Source organism: Gorilla gorilla, chromosome 9 (genome assembly GCF_029281585.2).
Source record: "Gorilla gorilla gorilla isolate KB3781 chromosome 9, NHGRI_mGorGor1-v2.1_pri, whole genome shotgun sequence".
NCBI lineage: Eukaryota > Metazoa > Chordata > Mammalia > Primates > Hominidae > Gorilla > Gorilla gorilla.
In genome coordinates this window covers 24,067,827-24,083,466 of record NC_073233.2, presented here as the reverse complement: position 1 = coordinate 24,083,466, position 15,640 = coordinate 24,067,827, and the positions used below count along the sequence as shown (strand labels likewise).

The 15,640-nt window shown below is 48.6% G+C and overlaps 1 long non-coding RNA gene across 1 annotated transcript in view; it reads left to right on the top strand.

Moving 5' to 3' along the window:
- The first annotated feature begins 2,778 nt into the window (after positions 1 to 2,778).
- Positions 2,779 to 15,640, top strand: part of LOC134759330 (uncharacterized) — a 52,650-nt gene continuing 39,788 nt past the window's right edge. The window contains exon 1 of the long non-coding RNA XR_010135444.1: positions 2,779 to 2,996. This is a non-coding gene — a long non-coding RNA (uncharacterized lncRNA). The remainder of the gene's footprint in view (positions 2,997 to 15,640) is intronic.

Sequence of the window (15,640 nt, the reverse complement as noted above, 5' to 3'; positions counted from 1 at the left end):
CTTGTATGTAGGGATCAGTGAGAAGCAGGACTCCAGGAAGGAAGACAAGGCCCCAAACCTCAGAACTCAGTTGGAGAAACCAGAGAAGGCCCCAGAACAGCTGACTCTGGGCGCCACGTATTGGAGGCAGCCACCCCCTCCCCCACACTGGCTGTGCTGTGAGTCACGGGTTTTAAGCTGAGCACTCTGGGAGATTAACCAGCTTTGTGACCAGCTGCTGGAGGAGGATACTTGGCCTAAAGAAGCAGGATAAAGTTACCCTCTCAGAAGTTTATAGGAAGGCCCATAAATGCCCCCAACTGCTGTGGGGCCCATGTTCTGGGGTGTTCCTTGGTGTTCCCCCTGGGCAGACCCTCAGTGGCTGTGCTTATTCCCCCTGCTCCTCACCTACCAAGTAGGTTCTACTAATCTGTCACTCACTGGGGATACCTGCCACTTGGGGCCCCATGGTTCCAAGAGGGATCTTGGGCCATGGGCCTTCCTTGCCTGGATGACAGATATTAGGAACAGAGCCCATCCTGGAGTCAGTGGGAGGAACCTGGCTCCTGCCTGGCTTAGATTTGGGGCAGAGGCTGGTGGGAAATGCCTGAGTGGGATGGCAGCCCCTGGCACACAGGCCGTCCCAGCCAGGGTGAAAGGGACAGGAAGAACCCCACCCCAGAGCCCTAGAATGCAACGTATGGAGGGGCTGAGGAGGGCCTGAGCCCTTGGAGAGGGAACTGGGAGGCCTGGCTTCTAGCCCGGCTCTGCCTCTGACCCTCTGGCCTCAGTGTCCTCATCCACCAAAAGGAGAACTTGTCATTTCAAACTGTGTTCTCTGGAGTCCTGGGCCATTCAGAAGTGCTATAGGGATTCCACAAATGTTGGATTAGAATTTTGGGCCAGAAGTATCCTTCAACCATCATACATACGTATCCCCTTATTTCACAGATTTGCATTAATCAAAATAGCCTCATTTTTTCTTCCACCGATTGACCATTCATTCAACAATTCTTTCATGAGTGCCTACTACATGCCAGGCTCTTTTGTAGCTGGTGAGTAGGGCATACTTTATAAGAAATAACAGTAATCCATGTGAACTTGTAAATGAATTTATGGCAATAAAATGGCCCCTCTGTCTGCTTTATGTATCAGGGTTTCACCTAAGAATTTATCTGAAGACAGGATTCCGCTCCTAAATAAGTTTGGCTTGGGATGATCTCCCGGGTGCCTCCCTGTCCATCTGGCTCCATTCTCAAAGCACTAAGCTGCCAGTCCCGTGGGGGAAGATCTAGAAGAGGTGAAGATTAGGCACTTTAGTCCCAGGGTACCCACTGGCATGGGGGTTTCTCCACGTGGTGGAGCGGCCACCGTCTGAGTGAGGCTTTGTGTGTCCTCTGTACCAGGGCCCGAATGGTACATGGGCAAGAGGAGGACATTGGGTGCAGACTGTGCCTCAGGATCCCAAAATAGGCATTCAGGAGAGCCCAACCTGGTTCTACCCCCACCCCATTATCCTACCAACAGCCCACCCCCAAATGGTGCTACTACTGACGCCAACTTCTGCTCTGTGCCAGGCACTTTACATACATCCCCTTAATCCTGCCAGATGGATATTTTTAGTCATATTTTATAGATGAGGAAGGGAAGGACCTACTACAGGCAAGCTGTGTGCTAAGTGCGGGGGATACAAGCAGAGAGTGCGCCCATTCTAATCTAGTGGGAGATACTAAGAGTCATATCTAACACATGCACTACTTACTATAGGACAGGAACTTTTCCTAAGTCAGTCTCCTCAACACCAGCATATTATTATCATGCCCATTTTATAGATGAGGAAACTGAGACAGAAATATTAGTGTCCTAAGGTCACAGAGCAAGTAAGAGCTGAGATTTGAACCCCAGCACTTGGGCTCCTGAGCCCATGTGTGTAACTACCCTGCTGTGCCCTCTAACAGTCAAGTTAATATTCCGCAAGCATTCTTTCATTCCTTCATTGGGAATTCCTTCATTGAGAGGACAGGACAGTCCTTGCTATCCCACAGCTCCCACGCTAATGTGGGAGGCAGAGGTATAACAGAGTCACCACCTAGGGTGAGGAGAGCAGCACCTGAGGTCAGCACTGGAGGACAAGGGCATGGAAAGATGTGGGGTGTGAATCTTGGCTCTGCCACTGACCAGTCAGGTGACCTTGGACAAGGGATATAGCCTCTCTGAATTCCTATTGCCTCATCAGAAAGATGAGGATGGTAATATCTACGTTTCAGGATTGATTTAGGATTAAACAGACAATGCACATACAGTGTCAAATACTGTGCAAAGGAAGACAATAAGTGCTTAGTATATGGTAGCTGTATTTATTAACAAAACTAAAGAGTGGGTGGGGAAAAGGAGGATGAAGAGGATTCTGGAACTTGTTTCTCTATGAGTTCTGTTCTTGGCCAGAGGCTGGCCTTCTGTGCCCAGCCCCCTTTCCATCCCCAAGCCTGTCCAGGCACCTGCTATGGGTCCTGGCATCCCGAGGCAGGGCCAGGGAAGGGCCAGGGTGAGGCCAAGAGGGCGGGTGAGGACAGCCCAGCCCAGCTCCTCACTGCTGGGGAGCCTGGTGTGGGGGCAGGACTGCTCTTGGCAGCTATGTGCTCCCTGGATGGAGAGAAGGCCTGTGTGTCTATGGAGGAGTGAGTAGAGGCAGAGGCAGCCAGACCCTCCTACCCCTTAGAAAGCAAGGTTCTAGCAGCATCTCTGTAGGGGTTCATGGTAGGGGCAAGGGCAATGGCTCTGCCTGCCCAGTGCCTCAGCTCAGTGCCCAGATCCCTGCCGCTTATCCCTCCAGACCTCGTCTGGGCCCTGCCTTTGTTCCCATGCAGCAACTGTCTCCAGGAGATGGAGATGACATCAGAATAGCCGGAGCAGGTGTGATCCAAGGTTCCGCAAGGAAAAGGAAGGATGGTGTGGAGTGTGTTGCTGCAGGGAAGGCTTCCCAGTGGAGGTGGCTCCTGAGCTCTAGGAAAAGGGAAGTGAGTGTCCTTCCAGGCAGAGGGAACAGCAGGTGCAAAGGCCTGGGGGCTCATCTATAAGGTTAGATAAAACTTCTCAGTTCTAACACAAATTTTATTCAGATCCTATTATTTTGGTAGGAAAGGGGGCATGTTAAAGCATGTCTGGGGGCCCTGAGCTAGGCCTGGGATGAGGATGGGCTTAGGCAGCAGGCCTGAGTTTAAGGAGGGCAGGAATCCAGGTGCCAGAACTTAGGCACTGTCTCCATCTCAGCACCAGAGGTCTGAGGCCCTGCAGGATGGATGGCTGAGACATTGCTGCTGGGAAGGAGCTTGTGGGGGGTCTTGCGCCCCAGAGGTGTGTCTGCAGAAGGAACTTGAGCAGCAGGTCCCAAGGAAGGTGGAAGCTCTTCCCAAAACCCCTAAACACACTCAGAATATGGAGGTGTCCCATAGACAGTCTGGTTACATAGATACTCCGAATATGGGCTAAGGTCCTGGACAGTGACACACGGTCCACATAGGGTGATAACAGGGATTGTCATATCAGAGAGACACCCCCAGACCCCCGGGACCACACCATCATACAGTGACAAGAGCTCACAGGGCACACAATCAAGTGTTCCCCCGCCCCCACTGCCCCTGGGGCAGCCTCACTCCTGGGACCCCCTGGAGCTGGGCGCAGCCGGTGGCCGTCAGCGCCAGCCGCAGGGCCCCCCGCGACACACGTGCACTCGCTGCCCGCAGCCGCACCCCGCGCACACGCCGGCGGGGCTAACGAGCCCACAGCCCTCCAGGGCGGGATGAAGCCAGTTGTCGGGCGGGGCCGCGGCGGTCACACAGCATTAGCCCTGCGGCCGCCCCGCCAGGTGCGGCCACTGCCCCTAATCCCTCGCCCCGGCACCGCTAAGCCGGGCCTGAACGACGCCACAGCTGGGGGCGGCCGGCCACGCGCCTCCCCTCACCGCAGCCCCGGCCCGGCCCCGGCCCCCGGCCCCTCTCTAAGGCCGCGCGCCCACTGCGGGGCCCCTCCCCACGCTCTAGCGCGGCTCCCACCTCCTCGCCCTGCCCAGCGCTCTCCAGTCCCTCCCCGCCCACTGACCCTGTGCTCGCACCCCCGTCTCTCCCCAGCACCCCCACGGCCGCGGCCCAGATCCTCCCCGCTTTGCCCACCGGCCTCCATCTCTGTCCTCAGGCCCGCTGGAGTCACAAGCCCCATCCCAGACTCTCCAACGCTGGACCTGCAGCGCCCAGCCCTGCCCTGGTGCTACCACCTGCCAGCTCTGTGCCTGCCCCTCCACTAGATCATGACTTCGGCTCCAGCTCCCTCACTCTCCATGCCTCTCACTTGCGGGTTGTGCCCTGCTCAGCTGGCCAGACTTTGGCCCCCTCCCTACCTGGATTTGTGAAGCCCCAAATTTCATCTCCTCACCCACCACACTTATTCACAGCCTCCGCCTGCTGACATACCCAGGCAAGACTCCCTTCCCCTCCAGGCAGCCAAACTTCAGTTCGAATCTTCTGGCTCTTACCAGACCCCTGATGAATCCCAGGATCTTCGCAGGTGGTCCCAGGGCCTCTTTGAACCACAGTTTTACTTATCTGAAAAATAAAAAGGCATGATTTAGATGACTTCTGAGGACTCTCTTGCCTTTCCTACCCCAAAACACTAGCAAGGTCATGTACTTCCATTTATCTGAATATTAAAGACAGATGAATATGGAAGAACAGCCACTGGCCATGTGTCCCCACCGGAACCCTTCCCATCCCTTAGCTCTCAGGGTCTGAGCTAGCCAAGGCAGCTTTTAGCCGCTGGCGTAGGGTGGGTAAGAGGGAACAGGGTGGAACCTGGTTGCTTAGGTCTGGGCCAGGACTTGGTGTCTCTGCCACCTTGGGAAGGATGTCTCCTAGAAGGGTGTGTCTCTGAGGCTGGCCTGCTGGGGGTCCTGGCCTCAGGCACTGCCAGTATTAGTGCTGATGGACAGCCCCAGCAGGTGGGAGCCGGCTAGTCCTCCCCAACAGCCCTGCCCACCTGTCACCCTCTTTGCTCGGGTGACCGGCTGCCTGACCCACTGACCAACTTCCTGCTGCTTCCCAACACCCTGGGCACTGTTCCCAGTGCCCCACTCCTCTCCCTTCAGCTTTTCCCAGCAACATCCTGGCTCGGAGCACACAGCACGCACATATCATGCATATGCACATTCACATAGTCACATGCTAATATAGGGCTGCATGCATGCGCACCCCGCATCTGAGCCTGCTTCGTACTCATGCAGGCTGAGCCAAGTTGCTTCTCTCCAGGTGGAGAATATTGGCATTGCCATCTCTGTGGCAATAGGACCACATGGTTAAAGCAAAGGCATTAAGTCTGGATCACTGGATGCCTGTCCTGGCTCTGTGATATCCTAATGTGTAACCTTGTGAAGTTACTTAAACTTCCTGCACCTAATGTTCCTGATCTGTCAAATGGAGCTGATTGTATCTCATAGGATTTTGAGACTCAAATGAGAAGATCCATGGAAAGTGCTTAGAACAGTTATCAGTACCATGGAAATTCACAATACATGTTAACTGTTAGTAGTAGTATCCAGGAGGGACTGAGGGTCTCCTGGGAATACCTTGATAATGTTCGTTTAGTCATCTCTGGCCATAACTATTCAAATGGTTACAAACAATCCTGATTGTATTTTTCTTCCACTTATGAAGGCTGTATCCATTGCCCAGATGAAATCAGGACATGCCATTTTCACAGCCTTACCTTTATCTTGATAATGATTGTTCATTCTTTGCTGTTTAAAAGCCAAGAAAACAGGTAAGGGTAGGCCTAAGTTGTTTAGAGAACTCTGGGCTGGGTCCTGGAGCTCACACATCATCCCTTTGGAATCTGTTCTAGACCCTCTCCCCAGATCAACATCAGCACCCTGATCTGTGTGTCTTGGGATCCACCTTATTCTTTCTGGAAATGAAGGCAATGTCTGCCATCTCCCATCCCTCAGATCTCAAAGGTCACCAGCAACTTCCATTTCACCTCACGTGCTCCCAGGACTCAAAGTGGGATTTCTCGGGCCTAAAGAGAAAAATGTACTTGGCAGAGCTCTGAGCTCTAGGACAATCTCTCCCCACGTCTCCTTCTTCAGTCTACTCCAACCAAACCTAATTCCATTCGTGGCCACATTTGAGAAAGGAATGCCGCAGCTTGAGGCTCATGGACCTCAATATGAAGACAATAGCTGCAGATGAAGCTGGAGAGTTCTGCTTCTCTACCACTCTCAGCCCCAACAGAAGCCTTCTTTGTTCCTTTTCTTACCCTGAACAAAACAAGAAATCCTTTTTTGCTGCCATTAGTAATTTCCTAAGTCTCACTCCATTGGGGTCATCTCCCTTCCTGCTCCCTTTTCTGAAGCCATCTCTTTGGTTCAGCTTCAGGTGTTTGTCCTGTCTCTGATTTTGGTATATAGTCTCTATATATTCTTTATTGTAACTATTAGAGAGTATTATAATCTCTTTTATAATCTTTCCTATGTTAGTTACCTATTGCTGCTTACATTTAGCAGCTTAAAACAACACATTTATAGTTGTACAGTTTCTATGGGTCAGGAATCCAGGAGCAATTTAGCTGCAGTCTGGCTCAGGTCCCTCACATGGCTGCAGTGAAGGTGTTGGCTGGGGTTGCAGTCATCTCAAGGCTTCACCAGGGGAGGATCCATGTCTAGCTCATTCACGTGGTTTTTGGCTGGAGCTGATGCTCCTTGCCATGTGGGCTTCTCCATGGGGCAACTCCCAACATGGCAACTGGCTTCTCTTAGAGTGAGTGAACTGAGAGCGTGCACCCTAAACAGAGCCGCGTCTATTTATAACCTAATTGTGGAAGTGACAACCCACTACTTCTGCTGATACTCATAATCAGAGGGAAGTGATTACAGTGTGATGGGAGGCGAGGATCACTGGGGACCATCGTAGAGGCTGCCTACCACATTTCCCACCTGGCTTCTCCATGTGCTCTTGTGCCTAACACAGTGCCCTCAGTAGATGGTTAGCGCTCAGTAGATATTTGCTGAAAGAATGAATGCGAGCATCAGAGGACACTCTGCAGAGTTTATATAATTCTGTATTGTTCTCTCGGGCTACTATCCCCCCTACCCCTGGCTTGTCCCACACTTTTCTTCTTTCTTGGAATCATTTGCATTTAAAATTTAAACTTATTTTATTCTTGAATAGCACATTTTCTCACAGGAGCCTATTTATCTCCTCCCCCCACTTTTTGACATTTGCCTTCCAAAAATGGGGACATGCTTGGCATATATCCCATGTGGATAACCCCTATGGTGAGCACCTATGGATAACCCCTATGAATAACACCTATGGATAACCCCTATGGTGAGCACAAGCTCAGAAATGACTGGGCTACTTTCTTTATATAACTGGTCAGAAGGAACCTGTCTTCATCTAACCTGTCTTCATCTAACTGGTCAGAAGAAGCCATTCCCCATGTCACATCCTCCCAAGTGTTCACACCATGTACGCTTACCTTCCCTCTTATGGCTCTCAGCCTCCGGAGCTTCCTGGGTTTTGTATGGGTCTGCCTTCCCGGTAAACAATGAATGACCCCTTACAGAGTAGGAACCATTTAGCAAACATTCAATGAGCACTCACTGAAGCACGCATTATGTACTAGCACTGGCCTGGGGACCATGGAGACAAAGGAGTAACTCATGGAACCTCCAGCATGTGGATGGAACAGGTGCTTGGGAATGCTTGCTCCTTCCGGGAGATCAAATTGTCAGCAAGTCTACCCAAAATAATTCTCAGATACTGTAATGGCAGAATTTCTAGGAATGGCTCCCAAGACTCCACACTCACTGGAACCTGTAAATATGATACTCCCCTGACTGTGCTATGCTATGTTGTATGGTACAGTTGACCTTAGAGAGGGGAGATTATCTGAGGGAGTCTAATCTAATCTCTTGAGTCACCAACAGCAAAGAACTCTCTTAGGCTGGTGGCAGAAGGCGAAGTCAGAGAGATTTGGAGCATAAGAAGGACTTGATGTGCTGCTGCTGGTTTGAAAAAGAGAGGGCCATATAAGAAGGAATGCCAGTAGTCTTAAAGTGCTGAGAGACAGCCAGCCAGTGAGGAATAGGGACCTCAGCCCTATGACCACAAGGACAGTAATCTGCCCACAAAGTGAACGAGTTTGGAAGCAGATTCTTGCAATATGTCTCATGCCCACCCCCAACACCTTGATTTCAGTCTTGTGAGACCTTGAAATTAGAATTCAGCCAAGCCCTCCCAGACTCCTGACCTACAGAAATGTGAGCTAATAAATGGGCATTTTTTAAGTGGACAATTCAGTAGTTTTTAAAATATAGCCATAAAATTGTACAACCATCATTTCTATATAATTCCAGAACATTTTCATTGCCTCTGCCCCCAAACAAAGCCCATACTTATTAAGTAATCACTCTACATTCCCCCAGCCCCAGAAATCACTAATCTACTTTCTGTCTCTGTGGATTTGCCTATTCTGGATATTTCACATAAATGGCATCGTACAATATGTGGCTTTTTGTGTCTGAATTCTTTTGCTTAGCACATTTTCAAGGTTCATCCAAGTTGTAGCATAGATCAGTGCTTCATTTCTTTTTATGATTGAATAACATTCCATTGTATGGATATACTACATTATATTTCTCCATTTATCAGTTAACGGACATTTGGTTTGGGCTGTTTCTGCTTTTTGGCTATTATGCATAAAGCTGCTATGAATATTTGTGAGAAGCTTTTGAGTAGCCACACATCTTCAATTCCCTTGGGTATATACCCAGGAGTGGAATTGCTGGGTCATATGGTAACTCTATGTCCAACTTTTTGAGGAAGGGTGAGACTGTTTTCCAAAGTGACTTCACTGGTTTAAGCTCCCACCAGGAGTGTACAGTGGGAATACATGCACACCAACACTCGCTATATCTGTCCTTTTTATTAGAACTATGCCAGTGGGTATAAAGTAGAATCACGTCATGGTTTTGATTTGCATTTCCTTAATTACAATTGATGTTTTGTGGGTATTATTTTAGGCCACCAAATTTGCGGTAGTGTGTTACAAAGCAATAGAAAACTAATCTAAGTGCCTTCTTTTACCCAGGTGGTAAAAATGGAAATGGAGCAAAAGTTGATTAAAAAAAAAATAAGCCATTTGAGTTGAGTGGCCAAAGAAGGCAATAAATGACATTCTCATAAGGCAGATCTGTACTGCTGCGAGTGTGAGGACAGACATCTAAAGTTGAGGCACAGGGCTAAGTCAAGAACAAGGGCAGTTTACTCAGTTATGAAGGTATGAACAGTGCAGCAGACATGGAGTGAACCAGACGAATATTGGTAATAAGTTGCTTCTGGTGTTTTGCTAGTTTCCATTTGATCAGCAACAAGTATGGTTGTATTAAAGGTGCCTCAAGGTCTGAGATATGTTTGATATTCAGCCACAAGTCCCTTGTAGCAGGACATCCAGATGGATGGAGACCTCATCACTTCTTAAAATACATTTCTGGGCAAGCCCTAGGACATGTTTCGATATCTCAAACTCCACTTCTTTGATCTGGCCAGGGGAGCTTTAGAGGACATTCCTCTCCACTTTACAACTTTGATTGATTGATTCCATTCATTCATGAATGGGCCAAGTTCTGTTCTTGGCCCTGAGGACACAGCAGTGAACAACATACAGATCCTATGAGGCTTATGTTTTAGGTGGGAGAGTGGTCAAGAAGCATAAAGTTAATACAAAAGTGAATTATATACTTGCAGAGTGTTGGTGTTATGCAATTTAAAAAGAAAAGAAAAAGCAAACCAGGGTAAAGGAGCTTGGGATCCAGAAGGTGGGAAGGTTCAACTGCAGTGAAAGTGTGGTCAGGGAAGGCTTGCTGAGATTTGAGCAGACTTGAAGACAGTGAGTATTTGGGAAGGTAGATATCTGGTAGAAGAACGTTCCTGGCAGAGAGAAAAGTTACAACAGAGGTCCTAAGGCACGATCATGTCTGTTACGCTTGAGACACAGCGAGGAGGTTGGTGCACCTGGAGCAGAGCAAGGAGGAGAGTAGAGGAGATGAGGTCCGAGTGTTAGTAGAGCCAGACCATGCAGAGCCTTGCAGTCATTGCCAGGACCTTGGCTTTTAGGTTGAGTGAAATAGGGTCTTTGGAGGCTTTGAGCAAAGAGTTACGAACCCTAGCTTAGATTTTTAAAAGGATTCTTCTAGCTGCTGTGCTGAGAATAGATGGGGTGGGGGTGTGAGGTTGGGGCAAGGGCAGAGGCAAGAGGGCTTGTAGAGAGGGATTGTACTGCACTAACCCAGCTGCAAGACAACCATTGCTTGGTTGACCATGGTAACAGGGGCGGGAGTAGGAAGTAGCCAGCTTTTCGATATAGTATTTGAAAGCAGAGCTAATGGAATCTCATGACAGAGTAGACGTGTTAGGAGTAGAGAGGGGAGACAAAGAAAAGATTAAGACATAGTGCCAAAGTTTTTGCCTGAGCCACATGAATGAGGGAGTTACCCATAAGCTGAGATGGGAAAGGCTGTATATATAGTGGGTTTGTGGGTGATCAGGAATTTAGTTTTGGATAGGTTAAATTTGAGAGGTCTATTGGATATCCAAGTGATGATACCACATAGGCTAATAGATACGAGTTTGGAGTTGATTGAGAGATCTGGCCTGAGGATAGCCATTTAACAGTCATCAGCGTATAAATGGCATTTAAAGCAAACCTGAAACACAATCCTTGGTGCTTTTGACATATAGGATTGTTTCCCTTCCCCTGAACAAATTCATTTTCTTTGTGCCCATGAACATTTCTATTTTGTTTCTGAGGGGCGAGTCTTATCCTACCACATCTTGGTGAAGTTGGAAAGGTGCATTGATTTTGCTGACTTAAAATCTCAAGCCCCTGGGATTTATCATTCTACTCCGATCTCTGTCACTACATTATTCATCAGCCTCTCCTCCAGGTGACGTCTCTGAAAAACAGGGCAGCATCCCTGCATTGCCCTTCTTTCTGGGTCATACCTGTGGATGCTATGCCAGTGTTATTTGGCCATCTTTCTACCTCTTCCTGCATTTTCAGTTTGTTGATAGTTCGGAGTCAGATCGGAAAGCTCTTGGTGTGGGCCCCAGCATACCGTCTGTATAGGGAGTGTTAGATGGTGTTTTTAATTCAGCGAGTCATAGGATTTTAGGCCAGTCCTATAGACCATGCTCTCAGGGGCAGGAGGTGAGGCTAGCTGCCAAAGATGCCTCTACTGCCCCAGCCCCTCAACACAGGGATTTGGGATGTGCCCCGGGATGAGGTGTTCCTGACTCTTGTCAGTTGACTATTCTCTGCCCATTTCAGGAATAGAGACACAATGGTCTGGGGTGGGTGCGGCATGTGAAACAGATGGGATTGGAAGTCAGGGCATAATAAGAAACTGGCATCCAGGTCCCCTGTCTTGTGTCACTCTGGAGTAGAGATTTGGGGTCTCCTAGAGTCACAGTGAAAGTGATTGAGCTGGAACACCCCTAGGAGCTTGGCCTGGTTCCTCTCTACAAGCCCCCTGCCCTTTCCCTCCTCTGGGTTCTTGCTTCCCTCTTCCCACAGGCCTGGTTGTCCTGGCCTCCTCCTCCCCTGCTTCAGGAGGAGAGGGGCCAATTCAGGGCCCTGTGACTCAGGCGCGGGTTGGGTAGGATGTTTTGGATGCCGCTCTGCTGACGCTGGTGCCCTCTGTTCTTACATCCTCCATAATTTACTGCCTGAGGAGGGGGCCAGGGCTCTGGAGAGGGGATTAGATGGTCCACACTGATCTGAGGCAACAGCTGCTGGGCTGGCGGCCGAGGAGTGAGCAGTGAGCAGGCGGTGGGGGAGGCTCATGCCTCCATCAGGGCCGGAAGGGAACTAGGCAGGCATCCGGATGGTGCGCTTAAGTAAGGGTGGCTCTGGAGGAGGCTGCTCTTGGTCTGAGGGATAGGGCTACAAGGCCTGTCTGGTCAATAAGGTCAAATCCAGGTGTCACAGGAAGAAGGCCTAGAGGGCCAACTGGTCAACCATCTTGCCAGCTTTCTGGAGAATATTGGGAAGTGTTTTCTTTAGCCTCCTGAAATCCAGAAAGGAGAATATTGGGCTCTGGGGCCCTGGTCCAAAGGGAAGTCTTGCCAAGCTCTAAGCTGTCATGTAGTTGCATGAGAGGCCCCCTAAAGTCAAAGCTGTTACACACCAGTTGGAGTGATCCCTTCCACCATGATGGCACTCTTCTCTCATTCACTCTCACTCACAAGGCAGAAGGCAGACTAGACAGTGGCATTTCCATTTGACAGATGGGGCAACTGAGACCCACAGAAGTTGAGTGCCTTGTCTCAGGTCACACTTGGGGTTCGTAGAATGGATATGATTACAGCCCAGTGCTCCTAACTAAATTGCTCTGCTTCTTGAATAGCAGTGCAACACATTGATATTTGGCACTGGAGGCCAGCATCTCTTCTTCCTTCTAGTTCATAATTCCACGTGATGGTTTTGTCTAACAGAAAATGGCCCAAACATGGGAGCCATAAGCCTGAACTCTTTGAATCAATTAATGTCCCCTTTTGGAGACTTGGTTTTCCCATCTGTATTATGGATATCTTGAATAGCACTATGACTGTCCTCAAAAGCATAGCAGTCTTGTCTTAATCACTCAAAGGACAGGAAAGACACTGGGGATCATTAAAAATATTGCAGTGAAGATTTGGGCTCTGGAGTCAAAATATCTAGGATCAAATAAAATCTCTGCCACTTACTAACTTTATTTTACCTAGTGAGTTTCTTCCCCTCTTTGAGCTCAATTACATCATTTTCTGTAGACAAGAGGTAATAACACCTATCACACGTGGCTGCTATGAGGATTAAAAGACAATGAATGCTAAAGGCCTAGCATTGTTCTTGGGGCATAGTAAAGCTGAATGAATTATAGAAAGACTAGTGGTAATAGTACTTCTTGCTTATTGATACATGGAGCCACTGAGATTGAGGCAAGAACTCCTGGGCTAGTGGACAGTTTAGAGCAATGCTTCTCACTCCTGCTGACCAATCAGGATCATTGCATTGGAGATTGATGCTTAACAAGGTTCCTAGGTGATCCTCAGGCTCTCCTGAGGTTAGTAATCACTATCATAGAGGACCTGCTTTGATGGTCAGATAATTGCTGTATCAGTTGTTTGTAGGTAAACAGGTGCTCAGACATTTAATAGTTTAAACATTTTCCCTGATTGGCACTTTCACTACTAATTAACTCCTAAAGAGCTCTTCCTTTTCTGGGTCATGAGCAGGAATTCCCCACTGGGGGTTCCCAATTAATGAAGTTTACCCAGCTTGAGGGCCTCTGGGAAGCAGGCAGGACTAATTATTCTCTACCACCCTCCCGCACTGAAAAAAACCCTGGCCAAATCCTCTCCCTATCCTTCATCAATCTTGTCCCGGCCTCCAGCTGGCTTGCATTAGCTCTGGTTTTCCAGCCCCTAGGGCTGCGGCTGTAGTGGAGGGATTGAGCCAGTCCAGGCTGGATGGATCTGTCACCTGATCCTGGGTCTCTGCCGCAGCCAGTCCTGGAATCTGGGGCAACGTGATCCTGCCCTGCGGGAGCCCCTAGCCAGGCCAGGGACGCCATGGTGGGGCTCAGAACATCCTGGCTGTCCAGGGACCTCTGTTTAAGCCTGCAAGGATAACATCCGCAGACTCTCAGAGCACCTCCTGTCTAAGCCCCTCACCTTAAAGAAAAGAAAACTGGAGCCTATGTTGGTGAGGCACCTGCCTAAGGTCACATGCTTGTTCACAGCAGAGCCCCGGTCTCTCTCCTCCTAGTGCAGGACTCTTTTCCTGGCTCCTCCTAGAGAAGTTTGTCTGCAGACCTATTGTCTGCATGATGGGATCAGACATGGAGGCTCCTGCTCAACCCCAGACACCCAAAGCAGAGGAGGTCAGGGGAAGGAGGGTTTTGGACTAATGCACATGATCCTTTGACCCAGATTAAATAAGTCGAATTTCAGGTCATTTAAAGGAGAAATTTGGAGAGTAGCAAGAATGGAAATATGGAAACAATTGAAATAAGGGTAATAAGTTTTTAAAATATCTTTTATAGATACTGTCATTTTTTAGTACAATTCAAGAACATAGATGGTTTGGCTGTGACACATGGAGACACTCTCCTCTGGAATCTGAGTTTGCTTTTTACCATGTCCTGCTTGCTTCACCCAGCAGTATGGAAACCCAGACCATGAAACAAACCTTTATAGAGGAAAGTTTCATTTTGTTCTTCAGTTGTTGAGGGAAAGGTCAAGATAGTTCTCCAAAGACTGATCTTTTCCACATCATTCCATTTTTTAATGCCTGGATATTTTTGCATCTCACTCAGACCTAATTCTCCTGTACCTGCTAAATAGTTTGAGCCAAATCTCTAGGGCAAGAAATGGTTCTGTTAGAGTTCTGAGGGCAAGGACAGTGGGGGCCATATCGCTATCTGGTCTTGGTCTTAAAAGTACTGAGATGCCAAGCAGCTCTTAACTAGAGAAGGTGAAATGGCCACCTTCCCTTAGGGGCAGCCTGGAGCTCAGAGCTGGCTTCTGGTATGAGTCTTTGAGGGTGTGAAAATGTGCCTGCCCTTTAGTAAGAGTGGTCATTTGCTGAGAAAGGACCTACTATATCCCAAGGGCTTTGCAGACAATTATTTTGTAAGGTTAAGTATTTTAATCCCTATTACACACTTTAGGAAATGGAGGTTTAGGGCAGTCAGGTGATATGTCTAAGGCTACTAACCTACCAAGTGGCAGAGCCAGGATTTGAACCCAAGTTTATAGGATTCAAAAGTCAGTAGGTATTTCTTCAATGCCTTTTGGGTAGAAGTGTGGAATACCATATATCCCAGTTTGGTTGAGATACACTGGTTCCTGTTTCTTGCTCCCTTTGAGTTTATTTCCCTATTGTTTGCTCTCAGAGTTCAGAAAATTGTTTAGGAAGGTTCCGTTGAGTGTGTGTAGCCTCTGGTGTTGCACCACAAACCCCTGGCCTGCCCCTGATTTCAGCCACAGCAGTAGTGGACAGTTCTGTGCAAGCTTGGACTCAGTCTCAATGTCCTACTGCAAATAGTAGCCAGTCTTTCCAGATTCTGATCTGAGGTTTCTTTCATGACACAGAAGCTTGCTTACAACCTGCAAATGCTGCCTAGAGGCACAAGGCAGTTAACTTCCCTAGAAACAATTTTCAACCAATAAGGGGAGATGGTGGATAAAGACTCTGGGTATCACCTGTCAGGTGCACACTGCAGGAGACGTTCTATAAACTTTTCAGAGATTCCAGAAGAATTGAGCCCCTACACCTATAGACATGAGTCCAAGGAAACACCCTCATCTTAGATTTTCCTACTTCCCTATCTCACTCTTGCTACTCCTATCTATCTGTGTCCTCAGATCACCTTCCAAGTAGATAACATTCAACAAGTCCTTGTCTCAGGTTCTGCCTTCTGGGCAACCCAAACCAAGATGGTTTGCCTGTGCCAGGAGGGCTGTTTGAATTGGGGAGCAGCTCCATGAGGGGTGGAGGGAGTGACACCCAGTGACAGCAGTAGGAAAAAACTTCACACAAGGTAAATTCTAAGGGATGTAGCAGCTGGGGC